We start from the raw sequence: 18,982 nt of genomic DNA on the forward strand, positions 1-18,982 counted from the left end.
CATCCACAAAGCATGTGAAATAAGTTCGCATCAATTATTATGTCCTATCTGGCCACCTGTCTCAATTAGGAAACTATCAATAAATATAGATACACTTAGAGTCATTATGGCACAAGTTATCATTAAATTTACTCCCCTGACTTCGCTCGTGGAACAAATGCATTGCAAATTCCGAATCCATCCTGTCACCTCGGGTCCAACTAAGTTGATCCTTACACATCACTCCTTTGTTGGCAAGGAATTCGGCCACCACATTGTCTTGTCTATATACATGAGAAATAATGCATCTATAAAAGGTTTTGTATAATATCTTTTATCTTCTTCACCCATATATCAACATTCCAAGCCGGTTTAGATTTGCCCTTTAGGTAGTTGATAATATTCTTTGAGTCCCCCTCGACCCAAACAAGCTTAAAGTTGTAATGTTTAGCAAGATTTAAGTTGTGATAGGCTCCTATAGCTTCATCGACATTATTAGTCTATTTTCCTAGAGGGAGAGCAAAAAGTAAAATGAAGTTGTCATAGTGATCCCGTAGCACCCCCCCACAGCCGGCTTGACCAGGGTTCCCTTTGGCCGCATCATCAAAATTGATTTTCACCCATCTGGTGGGTGGAAAATTCTAGGTAATGTTATCCCTAGGATCGACCTTAGGTTTGACCATTTGAAGAAGATGACCAAAATCCCAATCCTTGACAACATTGGCTTCATACTCCTTAAGGATGCTACTTTGAAGATGAACATTGGAGCTAACAAGTGAGAGATTATTAGAGATTGCTCTAGAGATTTTCTTGAAAACAATTTTAGGAGGGAGGTGGATATTCCTGAAGATACGATTATTATGTTCTTTCCATATACCCCACACTATGTGAGGAAACACAAAGGACCATAGCTTCTTCAAGAGAAGATTTGTTGAGGGTAGGTTCCATTGGTGAACAAACTCCTTTATGGCCCCAGGGAGAGTCTAGCAAAGACCCCATTTCTGAAGCACCGGTCCCCAAATATCAGAAGTGTAAGAATAGTGTAAAAATAGATGATCAAGAGATTTAGCATCCCTCATGTACAAGTAGCATCTATTTGGGATAGAAAAGCCTCTCTTAACAAGATTGTCCGCTGTTAAGATTTAATTAAGAAAGAGGAGCTAAAAAAACATATTGACCTTAGGGGAGACATCCTTGATCCACACCTTATAATACCAAGAGACATGGGGTTCCTTACAACAATCCATAGAAGCAACAAAAAACTTCCCATTAGGAGTGAATTTCCAAATAAGCTCATCTTCCACACCATCCTCTAGACCAAAAGAGTTTAGGGAAAGTTGCAATTGAGTCAAAGAAGGATTAACAATAGAAAGATTCACCCACTTACCCTCCTTCCAATAGTCATCCACCATTAATCCAAAAGAGGCCACACAAAGATCCTTTAAAGATCACAATGTTGGATCAGAAGCAAGCCAGTGATTCCCGATCAAGCAATCATCACATAACTAGATACTTCTGCCATTCCCCAACTTCCAATAGGTTCCCCAATTAGCCACTCCCCTAGCCTTGAGGATATTGTTCCAAAGATGAGACCTAGTGGGGATATGAGAACTCAAAAAATCATGCAAAGAATTAACATTAGAGAGGTATTTATTGTGCCATAAGGTGTTCCATTCCCTTCTATAGTCATAAATTCTCCAAACCTGTTTAGACAAAAGAGAAGTATTAAAAGTTTTAATGATACTAATTCCCAGTCCACCATATCTCCTTGGCTTACAAACATTCTCACAGGAAACCAAAGGGATTCTTTATTTTCCTCAACCCCAGACCAAAGGAATCTTTTTTCAATAATTTCAGCAAATTTAGAGGGAATATTGAACAAACTGAGGACATACAATAGGATTTTCTAAAGAGTAGCTTTCAACAACTAAATTTTAATAGCATGACTCAAGAGGGTGCCTTTCCACCTAGCCAACTTCCTATTAAAACAATCAATTAAAGAGAGCCAAAAGGAATTAGAAGGTTTAGATCCCAAAGGGAGACCTAGGTAAGCTGAGGGGAGCATACCTATGGTGCAACCAAGAATGTTAGAAATCTTCATTTGATGATGCTCAAGAGTATTAATGAAGTAGATAAGACTCTTGGTTATATTAACCATCTGTCCTGAAGCCTTTTCATAAAGGCAGAGAATCAATCTAATGACTCTGGCTTCTCCAACAAAGGAGCTTCCCATTAAAATAGTATCATCAACAAATTATTGATGAGAGCAGATCAAATTGGTTGAGGATGACATGAGGCCCTTCAGAGATCCTTCCACCACCTTTTTATGAATGAATCTTCCCAAACTTTCAGTCATTATAGTAAACAAAATTGGTGATATTGGATCATCTTGCCTTAGTCCCCTCAAAGTTCTAAAGGAATGAGAGGGTGATCCATTGACAATAGCTACAGTTGAAGTGGTGGATATAAGTTGCCAAATCAGATTAATGACCTTACCAGAGAAACCAAAAGCTTGAAGACCTTTCTTTAAAAAGCACCAATCCACCCTATCATAAGCCTTAGCAATATCCAATTTCAGTAGAAAGCATTGAGAATTTGCCTCCAAAAGTGAGTAGATGTTTTCATGAATAGTGATGATAGAGTCAAGAATCTATCTCCCTAGAACAAAGCCATTCTATTGAGGTGAAATCAGAAGAGGAAGAATCTTCAGCAACCTCATAGTAAGAACCTTGGAAATAATTTTGTAGAAAGAATTACACAAGCTGATAGGCCTAAAGGCATCCAAAGAATCAGCCCCCTACTTCTTAGGGATAAGGACAATAAAGGTTGCATTCAATTCCTTCAGCAGGGATCTATCTCTAGAAAACTCTTTTGCAGCATTGGACACATCTTTCTCCACAACTTCCCAAAAGTGTTGAAAGAAGAACATAGGAAAGTCGTCAGGTCCAAGAGCTTTACTGCCTTCAAAAGAAAAGACAATGCTTTTGATTTCCTCCTTTGAAGGAATAGCAACCAAATTATAATTTTGGTCATCAAATAGGACTTTAGGTATGATGTCAACCAACATATCTTGAGCCTTCGGTTCTAATAAAGTATCTTTGTTCAGAAGATCAGCAAAGAACTCAACTGCAGCTTCACTTATTTCATCCTCATTATCTATTCTTCTCCAATTCTTCACAGGGTGATCAATTCTATTCGCAACCCTATGTTTAAGGGTTGCGATGTGAAAGAATCTGGTATTTTATCACTATAAGCCATAAGGATCTGGATCTCTACCTCCAAAAGGTCTCTTCTCGGGCTATAAATTTGTGGTATTTAAACAGAACCTCACTTTCCTTAGCAAAATTATCATTCACATAACCTTCTTTTTGGACATTATCCTGGATCAGGCTCAACTCCTCCTAAAAAGAAGATTTTTGAATGAAGATGTCCCGAAAGACTTCTCTATTCCAAGGAATATAAAATTTTAATTGCAACAAGTTTGAACATTTTGCTAACAAATGCAGGAATGTGAATGCACTGGTGAAATCTAATGAATTTAAGAAGAAGAATTTTATGGTTTGGAAAAAGAAAGAAATGATTGAGTCTATTACATTTGAGTCTAGTGTTGGTACTTCTTCCTCCGAAAACTAATCTAGTAGCTTTTCCTTAGGGGGAGTTTTCAAAGACAAATCTATTTATACCCCGTCGAGTGAAAGAGATGCATGTGGTGGATTATGATTATAGTGTTGATATTGTTTTTTTATCTAGATTGTGTATATTGAATTATAAAGATCGAATGATGTCACTTTGATAAGATAGTTTTTTTTGGTAGCGAAACCCAATGCATGTTGAACAAGGTAAATATCTAATTTTGGGTTACTTTGTGCAGTGTGCGTTGAAGAAATTAATAAGCCGAGCATTTGAGAAACAGAAGGAAATTCAAAGAAAAGATTTGCATAAAAGGTATTTACTACATATTTTCTCTATGGATTCAAAGAAATCAATTATTGGCGAATCTAGCAGTAAGTGTGTTTGAAAAATTGAAATTGTGCAATTAGAAGAGTACAATCAAGATAAAATTAGAAGTTTGGGAAATTCTTTATCAAGTGAATGTTTGCAACAAATCAGAGAGTTAGAAAATAAGGGTTTGGATGTTTGGAGAAAATTTCTATGGTTTGCAAATGAAGGTTTGGTTAAGTTTCTTCTAAACCATATCAAGGATGACTACATAATGTTCGACAATCCGTATCATATTTAAAAGAAAAAAATTTGTGTAATTTTTGGTTTGTGTGATAATAGACTCCTTCCAGCAAAGAAATTAATCAAGAACAAAGAAGTTGAAACCCTAACTGGTGTCACATGTGATCAATGGGTACTAATAATTGAAACCATAATTAACCTTGTCATAATATGTGTGGCATATGTATTCTTATAAAATCTATTTCAGAACCAGAGAAGGATCTACTTCAGCAATTGCAGCATATATTGCCCATCAAATGGTTAAAGGATGCAAAAACTGTGACTTGTGTGAGTTGTTGAGAATAAATTTAGCAAAAAATATCAAGATGACAAAAGATCAAGAATATTCATTCCGGATTGGTTCTTTGATTGTGTGTTTAAAGCTTTATTTCACAAGATCTTTAACTTTGAAGGAGAATATAGTATGTAAATCAAATGACTGTGTTGGAAAGAATTTTTTTAGATATCTAGCTTGTTTTTATAATAAAGAATACGCATGTGAAAATCACTTCATAAATCTTCAAAAGAAGTTGTTCTCTAGTCCAGTTCCTGGTGTTGTCAATGCTTATAAGGAGAGTCCCTCTTCCAGTTGTAGAAGTTCGAAGAGAAGAGATGTTGTACCTTCTCTGAAACTGACGAATAATTTAAAAGGTGAAGATGAAGGAAAATAGATTATTTCCCTAGATGATTCGGAACCATCTTCAATGGCTAAGGAAAAATTAACTTTGGTTGAAAGCAATAAAGAGGAAGATGTTAGTCCCAACCGGTGCTGAGAGGGGAGGGGTGAATCAACACTTGATCAATTTTTCACAATTAAATCTTTTAACTCTAATCTGCACTTATTTAATATTTATCAATATACTTAATCACTGCAGTAGAATATGCATGCATGAAAAGATAATAGTGACACCAAGATTTATCTCATGGAAACCCAAAAGAGAGAAAACCACGGTGTGAGTCGGAACTCACAAAATTTGTACTCTTCTAGAGTACGCCTGGTGAGGAGCCATCCCTGTTAGGAGATTACAAAGACACTATTAGGTGTTACCTGGTTAAGGGATTTTGTTTAAGGTTAGTTAGTGCCTTTACCTTGTTAAAGGTAGCCTGATTAAAGGACTTAAGAACATCAATTAAGATGTCACCCAGTTAAGGTATTTTACAAAAAGGGACTTGTTAAAGTCCACCCGGTTAAGGGATTTAAATTGCAATGGTTAGAAATTAACAAATGGATGATTTGTTGAATTAGCTACTAATAGCTTGATTAGATCATAATGAGAATCACACTCTATCCACATGGAGTGTATCTTCTCTGCACAACACTGGTTTTATTTTTACACCTTCAGCTCTACACTCAGTTGATCCTCTAACCTTCGGCTTTGCACTCTGTCGGTCCTCTGTCTCTTAGCTCTACACTATATTGGTCCTCTGTCTCTCAGCTCTGCACTCTATCGGTCCTCTATCCCTTGGCTCTACACTCACCCAGTCTACCTCAAACACCCTCTGCTTTGCTAAATCCTTTTAGCACTTCCCCTCACTCTACTCTTCACTTTGGATTGCCTTTTACAAGATCTGCTTTTTGTAAATTTTACGATCAAGATTTTCTGAATGAACTCAAGAATACTTTATACATTTTCTGTCGTCACCTTTAGGTGTTCCCTCAATCAAAGAAAATGCAAATTTTGGAATATTTCAAATTTAAAATCTCCCACTCTTTCTCTGCGCGTCCTGCAACAATTCTGCCAAGTGTTCAATGAATTTTGCCACCGCATCTCCCAAAAATAGTAACTTTTGGGTCAAGATCAGTCATTTAAGTGTGAACCAAAAATTCCATAGGTAATCATGGCTTGACTGCATGATAACTGAAGTTGACCTTACCAACTTGTGATTTGACATAGACACAAGCTCACCAACTCATATTTTGCCACCGCAACTGAATAACCGATCACCACTCTAAAATTTATGGTGATCACCTATCTTCCTTCTGTCATACCGGTGTACTAGTATACCACTACACTTCTATATTACCGGTTCATCCTTTGATTGTCGGTTTGTTGTGCTAGCATCAAGTCTCTTTTGATTTTTTCCAATTAGGTTTCGGTTTTCATACAACCTCAAATCTGTTAGGATTCCCAAAGATACTGAGAGGGGGGGTGAATCAGTATCTAACCGGTATATCAAATTACTTGATTTAAAACATGAAAAACATATTAAAACTAAGTACCGATAAACCATAAATAATGTAGTAAATAAGAACAATAACAACAACATGAGAAGCACACCATAACATAGTATTTTAATGAGGAAAACTAGTGTGGGAAAAACCTCGGTGGGATTTGTGACCCACAATATTCGCTTACTGGCCAATAAGGGAATATTACTCTTAACAATAGGGGCTTGCACATGCAGGAAGGCCAAGTGTCTAGAGCTCACTGCTCAATTACAAAAGAAGTCTCATTGACTTAGAAAAATGGATTATACTAATCCAATGTCTTGTACTACTTTAGATTAGCATCTGTTATGCCAGATTCAGTACTGGTTTAAGCTCTGCTACAACATAAACCCTTAACCAATAATTCACATATTAGGTCTTCTATTACTTTTCCATACTTCACATCCTATCACTTGTCTCTTACAAAATGATCTATAATGATCTCATACATATATGAGTCATATTACAATCCGCCATGTCGGCTTACAAAGGATTTTACAATTAATTACAAAATATATTAATATAAAATTGTTGTCGGCCAGGATGTTGATATTCTTCCTTTTCGTTGTCGGTGTTCTGTGTGCCGGTGTAGAGTCTATTGGTGTCGGTGCTTGTGTCTGCCTGTCGGTATCATATGATTGCAAGGTTGCCATCAATGAAAATACCTTCAATCACCTACAATTTCTCATTGGAGTGTGCATTTGCCAACAATCTCCCCCTTTGGAATTGATGGCAGCACTCATGAGAAAAATTCAAGAGTGCATCAGAAAACTGAAGTCCAAAAAAAACTTTGCCAAAAAAAAAACTATATGTCTAAAAATGTGTGCTCCCCCTAAGTAGATAATCTCTACTTCCTTCTGACCATTTTTCTCATCACACTAATCCCCCTTTGACATCAATGACAAAGGTTGTCATTCACTGTCAGTGGAGTCCTGCCTGGATTCTTGTAACCGGTGGGTTACAATCTGAAAGATATCTGTCAAAATCAAATTTATACCATTACTGAATGTTTTGTTGTCTTTTATTGCCTCTTGTGTTCTTTGCATTGTACCAGTGAGTATGTGCATTTTCTCTTCCAGTGTCTTTAGTCCAGGAACCAAAGCCTCAGATATTTCTTTTCTCAAAGAAATGAGGTATTCTAGTCTTGGACCAAGTCTGCATTTTAAGTCTTTTGCTTTATCCTTTATTCTATGTTTGTCATTCTCTAACTTCTTGATTTTCTCCTTTTACTCTGCAATCTTCTTTTATATCTCCAAAAATGAATCTGATGATCCTATCAAATTGTCAACAATATTGTTAATCGTGTCTTGTGCTTTGTTGATTTCCTTGTCAAGGTCTTCTTTTAAGATATTTGTCTTACAAGTGTCCCTGTACAGTTTCTTGAAGTCAAAAATTATTTCTCCAAGTTCCAGTAATAGGGTATCCATTTTTTCCCTGTTCTTCTTCACAATTTCCTCAAGGAATTTCTCTTTTTCTTTAATCATTCTTGCCTTAAATGTATCCTCATTTATTTGATCAACAGTCAATATGTTGTCGATGATGAACTTAGACAATGTGTCTAGTTGACCTAAAGAATCCTTATTATCAACAATGCACTTTGGTGCTATCAATTTAAGAATTGGAATTGTATCATCAATAGCCTTATAGGCTTGTGCATTACATTATGTGGTCTTCTTTATTGAATCGAACAAGACCTCTGTTATATTTGTAGGTCTGAATTCTACCATAGATGTATCGAATGTTTGTCCAACAGTCTTTACAATAGCCATGCTACCGGTTGTGGTAATCACCTTACTTGATTCGACCTTTGGTAGGTCAGTCTGTGTTTGCATTTCCGCAAACAAAGGTTTTTGCTTTTCAGTTTGGGCTGGTGGCACTGTCTTTGTCTGAACCTGTGCTTCAACCTATACCTATTTTGGTTTATCTATCTGTATCTCAAAGGGTTTCTATGTGTTTTCAACTGCCGGTTTCTCAGATGTAGTCTTAGTTTGTTCCTTTGAACTCTCTTTTGTCGGTTCTTTAGATGGTTTTTTAATTGTTTCTACCGGTTTCTTAGTGGTATCCTCAACCGGTTGTTCTGCCTGTGTAGGTTTTTCTATGCTTATCTTAACCTCTACAGCCAGTGACTCAGTAGTCACATTTTCCTCCTTATCTTCAGTGGTTTCTTTGTCAACCACAACATTTTCTTCCTGGGTGTCTACATTCACAGTATACAAAATTTCAGACTCGGGATTTGTATCCTCTAGTGGAGTCTTCATACTCTCTATGGCCAGTTGAGTGTCAGTAGTATCTATCGGTGGAGTATCTGAAAGAGGTGGGGGCACATTGTCAATTATTTTAAGGCTTGGAGGTCCACCTACCTTACCTTTCCCCTTATCTTTTTTCTTTTGATATACTTTAATAGTCTTTGGTCTAAGTAATTCTTCCTGCTTTTCTTTTTCCACAAAGAATATATCCCATGCATATGTTGTTTCCTCAGAGACTTCCTTTACTCTACCTGCCATCAGTGCTACATATCGATGAGCAGTAGAGAATACTGTATGTTTTGCTTCACTTATTAGTTTATCAATTTCATCAGTTGAGTTGACTGGATGTACTACAAGTAGTTTTTCAATCTTAATTTTCTTGTCCAGCTCAACAATGGCTAACCTTCTAGCTTCAAGTCTCCTATATTGATCATTTGGAATTTCATCAACAATTTGCATCAAAATTTTCTTGTATATATCTAAGTGTAAAATTACACTATTCTCTATGCTTTTCTTATCATCAGCTGATAGTGTATTGTATATTTTGTTGATGTTCTTTAGCTTACCATCCTCTATGATTTCACTAAGAAGTTTGTCTATTGGAGCGATATCTTGTTTTACCCTCTTCTTCTTAGGAGTCATTTTCTTTGATGGGGGCCTTATTGCCTGTTGTTTTTGTCTAGTTCTTTTTGGTGTAGGAGAGGGTACCAGTGTGGGTTTTCTTTTCCTTTCTACCCTTTTAAATACTGTCGATATATCACTCTCAGAAGAAGTTCCAATTGGTGAAAGATGAGTTTATGGTTGAGGTGCTTCCAACACACTTTCACTTATACCAATTTGTCTCAAAACATCTTCCTTGATTGCTTTATCCTACCGGGTTCCTTTCCTTATGGTTGCTTCAACCTTCTTAACCCTTTTCCTTGATTGAATTCCACTTTCTATTGTTTCAGCATTTCCAAAAACTTCCTCAGTAGGTTCATTGGGTGCTTCAAGGAGGGCTTTTGCATAAGTTTCAATGATATTGTCATCTATTTCATAGCCCATTTCAGTTACCCAGATAGTTCTAGGGACAACTACCTCCATCCAGATTTCATCTTTCTTGATCACAAAACAAATTTCCTTCTGATATTTATCCACAATAGCTTGTGACAGTCTTACTCTATTTCTCATTCGAGTCTTCAATGCTTGAAAATGTTCATTTAGGTTTTTCTCTCGGTTTTCTCCCATACTGTTCAATAGATCCAACAGTTGTTTTCCTACCAGAATGTCAAAACCAAAATCTCTTGCACCAATACCGAGTACTTGTTTTGTTATGTACAACATCAGACAAACAAGAAAATTTCCAAATTTGAATGTTCCTTTCTTATCTCTTTTAATCTTTCCTAGATTGTCTATCAACTCATCTTTGAGCCATTCACATACATCTATCCTTGCATTATCATTAACCATATCATAGGCACTTTTGATACATAGGCTAGAAACTGAGTTCAACCTATTTGCATGAGTAGCCTTATAACTTAAGATCATACTGATAAATTTGCATTTATGTATTTTACATCGTTTACCCTTAAAGACCTTTTATCAAATGTTGCACCGGTTAGGTTTATCACTATGTCATTTGAGACCTTCTTTGTTTTGTCAGGTCTATTATAGGTGGAAGGTAACCCTGTTATAGCTTTTACCACTTCTTTTGTGATTTTATGGATTGAATCCAACTAGAAAAATTCACCATGTACTCTTCTTAACACAATCCTTGTGATATCCTTGGGAAAATCTAGGATAGTACTAATTTCAATAAAACCTAGGGTTTCCACTATTTTCTGTTCCGGCTTGATATTTCCAAACTCATCACAAATCATAGTCTTATACATATTCTTAATCTCATCATCACCTAATCCTCAATATGACAATGTATATACATCCTAGGGTCTTCAACATATACTACTCCCTTAGGAATTTGAGAAAATGCACCTATGCTATCATCTTTCTTTGCAATTTCGGGAACCAGTTGGAATACGGGTCTAGGGCACTTAACAACTTCAGCAACAGTAGGGTTTGCAATAAATTTAGGAGTGGATGAAGATGTCATAGCTATAAATACCTCAATCTGTCTTAAGGATGAATGCTTTGATGGATTGCTTCACTCCTTCGCTTAGAATGCTTTCGCTTGAGAATTTTCACTCTCTCAAAGATTTGAATGCTCAGTGAATGAAAAATGAGCCAAAACATTTTCTTTATAATGTTATTTTCTCCAACTACCACATTTAATGCTCATCGGTTAAGTCACAACTTAACTTATCTGTCGGTATAGAAGTAATTTCAACTTCTCACCATCAACCGAGGGAATAATAGCATGTTTTTCATTTTGTTGCTAAACCCCCAAAGGATTTTTCTTCAGTTAGATGAAGAGTCTCCTATCGATGGAGTGTTACTTTGTTCTATCGGTGAAGGAGTATTCCCATCAACATTCTAATCTGACTTTTTGATCAATTGTTTTGAGAATTCTTGCTTTACCTCTTCAACCTTTTCTTTATCTTTTAAACTAGGACCTTTGGTATTTGCCGGTGATGCCTTACTTCTACAAAATTTTGCAATATGTCCAATTTTGTTACAGGCATAACAAGTCACATTGTTCTTTTGAATAGCTTTCCCATATCCTATGTTGGTATGTGTTCTGCATTGATTAGATAAGTGTCCAAATCTTCCACAAATATAACATCTTACATTCATTCTGCAATTTTCTAAATTATGACCAATTTTGTTGCATTTAGAACATTGACCGGTGGGTGTATTAGTATTCTGATGATTTCTAGATCTACACTGATTTTCTCTATGACCATACTTGTTACAGTTAAAGCATTTTCCATTAAATTTGTAAGCAGTAGGTTGTCTTACCGGTTTGCTATGATCATGATTGTTTGCAGTACTGGAGCTTTCACCAACTTCAAAGCCAAGGCCATTTATATCACCATTAGGTTTCTGATTCTTTAGCATGTCACCAAGTTCTTCTGAACTTTTCTTGAATTTCTTCTTGTGTTGATTTGCAGTAGTCAGTTCATTCTCTAAGATTCCTTTCTATCTCATGAGTTCAGTTCTATCATTTTGTGTGTGCATTAAATCTGTCTTCAACATATCATTTTCATGACTGAGTCTTGTGTTTTCATTTCCAACATCATTTAGTCTTCTAACCAAGTCTTCTTCATTCTTCTTTCTGTCTTCAATTTCTTTATAGAATCTCATAGTCATATCATGCATCTCATTCTTTGTTGTACTGATTTCTTGTCTTAGCTTGTTTACCAAATCATTAAGAGTTTCCTTTTCATTTTCCTCATTCTGCATCTTTTCACAAAGTTCTCTCCTCTTGTTCCTTGCAATAGTAAAATTCTCTTGAAGTGCTTGAATAATAGCCTGAGCAGCCTTTAGATCATCCTCAAGTTTGATATTCTTCACTTTTTCTGCATCATAGTCTATAAGAGTTGTTTCTAGTTGCTTTCTCAAGTTTTCTATCTCTACTGGTGACAAGATCTTCCTCGAGTTGTTAGGATTTTGAAAATAGAGGACCAGGCTCTGATACCAATTATTAGGATTCCCAAAGATACTGAGATGGGGGGGTGAATCAGTATCTAACCAGTATATCAAATTACTTGATTTAAAACATGAAAAACATATTAAAACTGAGTACCAGTAAACCAGAAATAATGCAGTAAATAAGAACAATAACAACAACATGAGAAGCACACCATAACACAGTATTTTAACAAGGAAACCCAGTGTGGGAAAAACCTTGGTGGGATTTGTGACCCACAATATTTTCTTACTGGCCAATAAGGTTATATTACTCTTTACAATAGGGGCCTGCACATGTAGGAAGGCCAAGTGCCTAGAGCTCACTGCTCAATTACAAAAGAAGTCTCACTGAGTTACAAAAATGGATTATACTAATCCAATGTCTTGTACTACTTCAGATTAGCATCTGCTATGCTAGATTCAGTACCGGTTTAAGCTCTGCTACAACATAAACCCCTTACCAATAATTCCCATATTAGGTCTGCTATTACTTTTCCATACTTCACATCCTATCACTTGTCTCTTACAAAATGATCTATAATGATCTCATACATATATGAGTCATATTAAAATCCACCATGTCGGCTTACAAAGGATTTTACAATTAATTACAAAATATATTAATACAAAATTGATGTCGGCTAGGATGTCGGTGTTCTGTGTGTCGGTGTAGAGTTTGTCAGTGTCGATGCATGTGTCTGCTTGCCGGTATCACATGATTGCAAGGTTGCCATCAATGACAATACCTTCAATCACCTACACTTTCTCATTGGAGTGTGCATTTGCCAACAAAATCTTCTTGCCTGATTCATCTCTTGTTACTTCATCATCATCAGAATGACCGATCTTCTTGAATGTCAGAACGGTTGGTTTAGTCTATCTTCCCTTGAGCTGATTGAACTTTTGGTCATCTATTTCTAATGTTGTTTCCATGTGTTTGCAAGTCATCACCTTTGCTTACTAAAATACACCACTCTATCGATACCACTTCACCAATCAGTGTTAGACATCAATGAGAAATCTTAGCTCATATACCAGTTCTCTAGATTGACCGGTTTTGTCAATGCAAATAGAAGGTGACCCTAGTAGTGTTGAGAATATTTTGAGTATGCTTAAAGAAGCCAATAGGATGAAAAGGATTGGATATTTGTGGCTCGAGTGACCCTCTTATGATCAAGATTAGATTGAAGAAGTTCTGGTTGACCATTTAGTCAAGAACATTATTACTCTTAGTAAACTTGCAGACATCTTACTAGATGTTCTTTGTGAAGTGCTTAAGGATCAATTGAAAAATCCTCTTGAAGCAGCACCTATTGAAAAATATGATGTTCATGATGATATGGAAAATAAATGTGCATATGATCAGAAGAGAATGTTACATGTCATTAAGAATATGAGAGGTTGTGTTGTAGAAGCAGGCAAAGGATTCAAATACTACCTCCAGTGGCTGACAGCCATTGAAAACTTTAAAGCTAAGATTGACTCTATTGAATATGTGTTAATTTCCATGGGCAAGTCATTTGACATTTTCAGTGATGTAGATGGTGAACATAGAAATGAAATCAGATCTCTACAATCAGATCTAATATTTTATCAAAGTCAGAAAGATGTGGTGAATGTGTTCTTGAAGGTGAAAGAAATTGTTGAGGCTAGGATGGAACACCTTTTTGGTGAGAAGTGTGTGCAAAACCCTATTGTTCCCAGTTCTTTATCAGAAGAAATTGATGAAATCATCAAGAATGATAATTTGACCTTTAGTCTTCATTTAGCTATAAACTCCCAGAATTGATGGAGAAGTATAAAAGAATCTTTCAGAAGCGTAACTGAAGCATTATCTCTTTTACAATGCAGATTTTGTTTTTGGTAACCCATTTTTGTTGTTACCCTTTGTCCTTGATGTCAAATAGGGAGAAATATTATGATGAATAAATGTTGTACATTGGGAGTATTGGGGAGAAAGCATTGTATTTTGAGTTTCTTGGAGAAATAAGGAAGCTTTATCTAAGGTGGAGTTTTTGGCAAGTTTTGATGTAAATGTTTTGCCATCAATGACAAAGGGGGAGATTGTAAAATTTACTTTTCTTACCTGTCTTTGATGTCAAACCTGGTAATCTGGAATGGTCTAGATATGTTACAATGGAAGATAGGTATGTATGATGTGTTATAGAACAATGAAGGATAGGCATGTATGTTGTAGATGGTAATTTACAGTTGTTGATGTGTTTAATGCTCTAGAAATATGTATTGTCAGTATGAGGATACATTTATCTTGATGAAAGATTTGGTGTTGGTTGTGGCAATCAGTTTTTATACTCCAATTTTTCATGCAGTGATCTAATTCAGAAGAGAAGTCCTTTGCATTTGGGTTCTTGATGCAGATATGGTAGTACAACCTTTTTGGTGTGATTGTTGTTATCAATTGAGATTATTGTATTCATGATTTTGGTGCTTTGAAAGTCTTGCTCTAGTTGTTGTGTTCTTGAACTATATTATGCTATGTGATCTTTATGCTCTAGTTTCTTAGTTTCTGATGATAAACTGTTGATGATTAGTTGTTCATATCCTAAACCTCGTAATGTTGAGTTGAATCATGTTTTTGGTAATCTGGTAGCATGTTAATGCAAAACTTCATAGATATGCTTATTCTCGGTCACGCCAACCATGAGAGATTTTGTTATTATTGAGCTTTGGTGATTGTAATGTGTGAATTGACCATTGAAGATATCATTTGGGAAAATGTAATTAAGGTTGACTTGATGAATATTCTTATTGTCATACTCATATATATATATATGCATGATCATATTATGATTGAGGTAACGAGAGGAGTGAGAAGAAAGAGAGATAGAGAGGTCTACAAGGAGTAATTAAAGAGTAAGGTGGTAAGCAACAAAGTGAAGAAGTTGATGCTGAGTAAATAAAAGTGAAGGACGGATCTAGTGCAACAATGTTTTGGAGCAGGTGGATATTGGAGTGATTTGTAGAGTTTTATTAACCGGATCTACTAAAAATATTTGATGTTTTGTTTGAGCTTAATTAGAACCAACTCTATGCATATGTAGATGCAATATCCTCAGTTCATTCCCTTTCTTTCTGGTAGTGAGCCTTTTTTATAGTGAGCCATTGTAATCTAGGCAGTGAGCCTCTTTCAGTAATTCCATATAACTAGTTATATTATGTTAAGAGTTAACCCTCTCCGTGGTTTTTCCCATTTGGTTTTTACACATATAAAAAATTGGTGTCTCACTTATGGTTGTGTATGTTGTGCATTTTACTTCTATTGCATATATTTTTGAGGACATCTAAGATTAAGATAAGTTAAGTTTTAAGAGAATGTTTTGTAATGGGGAAAACTAATTCACCCCCCCCCCCCCCGCCCCTCTCACTGTTTCAGTCTATTCAACACCCTAATGTTTGTCTTGCGACAAGACAAGGTGTGTAGGACTTGAGATCGTCATTGTAAGTTTGATTATTTCATCATTTGGATGTTTCTATTATAAGAGAGATATGTATGTGTCAGCGGAGAAACATATGCATTTAAATGTAAAAGAATACATCTAAAGATATATGTAAATATTTAAATGAATGTGACATTACATTACGAACTATGTGTGTGTGTGTGTGTGTGTGTGTGATGAACACGTAAAGATATGCATGGATGCATATATTTATGTATTTATGAATAAGTATTTAATATTTTAAATTATTATTTTTTAATATATCAAATTGATATTTATAATAGATGCATATAAATTTTTACACATATATATAATCATTAAACAAAATAAAAATCAAATATTAATGAATTTCTTTAAGGGGGCATATTAAAGAGACTTTGACCACATGGTGGGTTCTTTGGTGAGAGTAAGATGCAAAACACCTTAGGGGTAGAGGAGTGAGGAGTGGGGTCTAATTTAAAGCACACCCTACTCCCATGGGAGTGGGATTATACCTAGCACACTCTACTCACATAGAGTAAGGGTCGATTAATTTTTAAACCCTCCCCACCTTTTTAATAGCACCATGAGGTAGGTAATAGGTTGTGGGCAATTGGTTTATAGTGATAAACCTTTTTAAAATGCCATGTGGGGTTGATTTCATTTTTAACTAACCCTCATCAAACAAACTTTGAATTAATTTTGGGGGAATCTATTTTAATATTTTGGTTATGTTTTTAATTATGATAACCAAGTTTTAATCATCTGTTGGTTATGGGCATTGAATTGCCATTTTTGGAGGGAAAGGATAATATAAAAGTGAGAATTATTTTCTCTTGAGAGGCTAGAAATAGGATAGCTTTGGATTTTATAACAGATTTTTTGGGGAGTCTTTTTCATTGTGAAGTTTGTAAATAAAATATTTTTATTTTTTGAAAGTCTTGAGAGGGAGAAGATTTCACTTTCCTTTTGAGAAGAAAATTTGGAAGAGGGTTCATTCCCGATTTCCTTGATTGGATAAATCGTGGAAAATCTTGTGAAGGATATTTCGAGGAAGGATTCCAAGACTCCTGTTCTATTTCTTTCATCGATTTCCTAAGTAATCAAACATGTTCTATGTTTTGGTTGTTATCTTAATTCTTTTACATGTAATGCCTATTCTTGGAATGCGAGGATAGTTGTTTTTCCATAAAGTGTTCATGATGGGTAAGCTTGTTATAGTTAAGAAATGAAGAAATGGGATTGATATGAATTCCTAATATATGCTTGTGTTTTTCTTAGCTCATTATTATATGTATTCTTGATCTTAAAATGAATACCATTGTAATTAAAACCTGTATGAGTGTTTTTGATAGGTACTCGAAGAAAGAGATATTTGAAATGTTTGTAATGCATGAGGTTATTAATTTACATAAGTATTTCTATGAGAAAATATGTTATGGGTATGTAATTGTTCTTTGTTTTGGCAAGGGGATCTCAATTTGTAGTTCTAGGAACTCTAAAGAGACTAGTAGGTCGAAGAATTATAGCCAAAAAATTAATATATTCTTGTAGTCTCTAAAAGACATACATAGAAGGTAAACCTAAAACAAACTTATGACAGACTAGGGGCAATGACTTTATATTCTAGGTAGTAGTTGCAAAGGGGAAGTCAATACCATTAAGTATTTGTGTTTGCAAGTTCTTTTATTCTTTTAGTTTTGATATTTATTCTTACCAAACCCTAAGAAGAGATTATATTCCAAGTCGACTAAAAGGTGAGTGAATGATGACTATTAAGAAAAAATAAAACTTTGGCCAAAGTGTCATATTTGTCACTACATGTGACTATTCAGTTAACAAGTGTTACTAGAACATAGATCTTCTAGATTGGTCATATGTATTTAAAAGATAGTCTAAAGTAGTATGGTCAGAATAAGATATGTGGCAAATGACACTAGTACTCGGATGGCACCACATAGGTCCCCTTGTCTATACTCCTCATGAAGGGTAGAGCCACTTCCAGTAGGAAGGTGTGTGAGAGACCGTTGGTCTATGGTTGGAGGAATAGTGCCTGGATGATGCTCTCTCTCCTATAGTTGACTAGTTAAGGCTTGTGAGATAGATATAATGCTTTCCTAACAAGTATATCTGGTAAATTTTATTTATTCCATGTTTTGTATCATTATTTTTCAGTGCAATGGAAAAATAAGTTTTTTTCTTTCATAATGTTTCTAGACAAAAATCTTTAAGTATTTTAATTTGAAAACATATTTCTATTTTCAAAAAAAAAGTTGTTCTTTTAGTGTCGTTATGAAATTTATATTGTGTAAAAGTGAAAGTATTTATTTCCTCAGTGTTTAGGATTTGGGGTCATTACATTTGGTATCAGAGTAGAAGGTTCAACTCATGGACCTATGAGCTCACTACAGTAGCCAATGTTTGTATGATTTCATGTATCAGAATGGTAAGGTTTAAGAAAATTGTTAGGAAATCAATCATGGCAATCAAATAGTTCTTAAGGTGATGAAAGAGCGGTCATCTCTTATCAAAACCAATTAAGTAACCAATGTCTTAGGAGATGAATGGTTGGGAGACGAAGAGACTTATAGTCAAGCTCTTTCTCAAGTAAGAGAACTAAAGAAGGAGCTAAGGAATTTGACACCAATTTCTAGAGCCATAGTTGACACTCCTCTTGCAGAACTAGAGGAGCCATCCCTCACTAGATATGCCTCAAATGAATATAGTCACACTAAGTCACCAGTTAAACCTATAGGCTTAGGGGAGCACCTACATGTGCAACCACTCCCTAAGATGATAGTTATTAGTTCCAATGACTTTGAGGGTTATACCCCTCTTAACCAAAATGAGTAGTCGCTATCTCAACTTTTTCTTGAAATAACGATGTAAATTTGCAAGTTGAAATATAATAAAGAAATGAATTATCTTTCAAGTTATCCTTTTTTTTTTTGTCTTTTTGAGAATGATGAAAATCTTAAAAATAAGACTTTCTTTTAATGTATGTGTATGATAACTTACTTAATTGTATTAATGGTTAATTAGGGCAATTAGAAGCCTATAATGGTGTGAACTTGAACCAACCCAAGGGGGATTCAAGAGGCTTCCCACCATTCAAAAAATATAAATGACAAGCTTGACCAAAACCTACAAATATTGAACCAGTCAACTAATAGGATCGATACCCTAGAGCATAGGTTAGAAGGACAATGCCATTCAAATAGAGGAACACATTAGGAAGAGAAAGAAGATTCTAGGCACAAACAGACTCATCACTTTGAGCACACAAAACAAAGTGATCATCAAGACAATCATTATGACGAAGA

The sequence above is a fragment of the Cryptomeria japonica genome, chromosome 9 (assembly GCF_030272615.1).
Source record: "Cryptomeria japonica chromosome 9, Sugi_1.0, whole genome shotgun sequence".
Classification (NCBI taxonomy): Eukaryota; Viridiplantae; Streptophyta; class Pinopsida; order Cupressales; family Cupressaceae; genus Cryptomeria; species Cryptomeria japonica.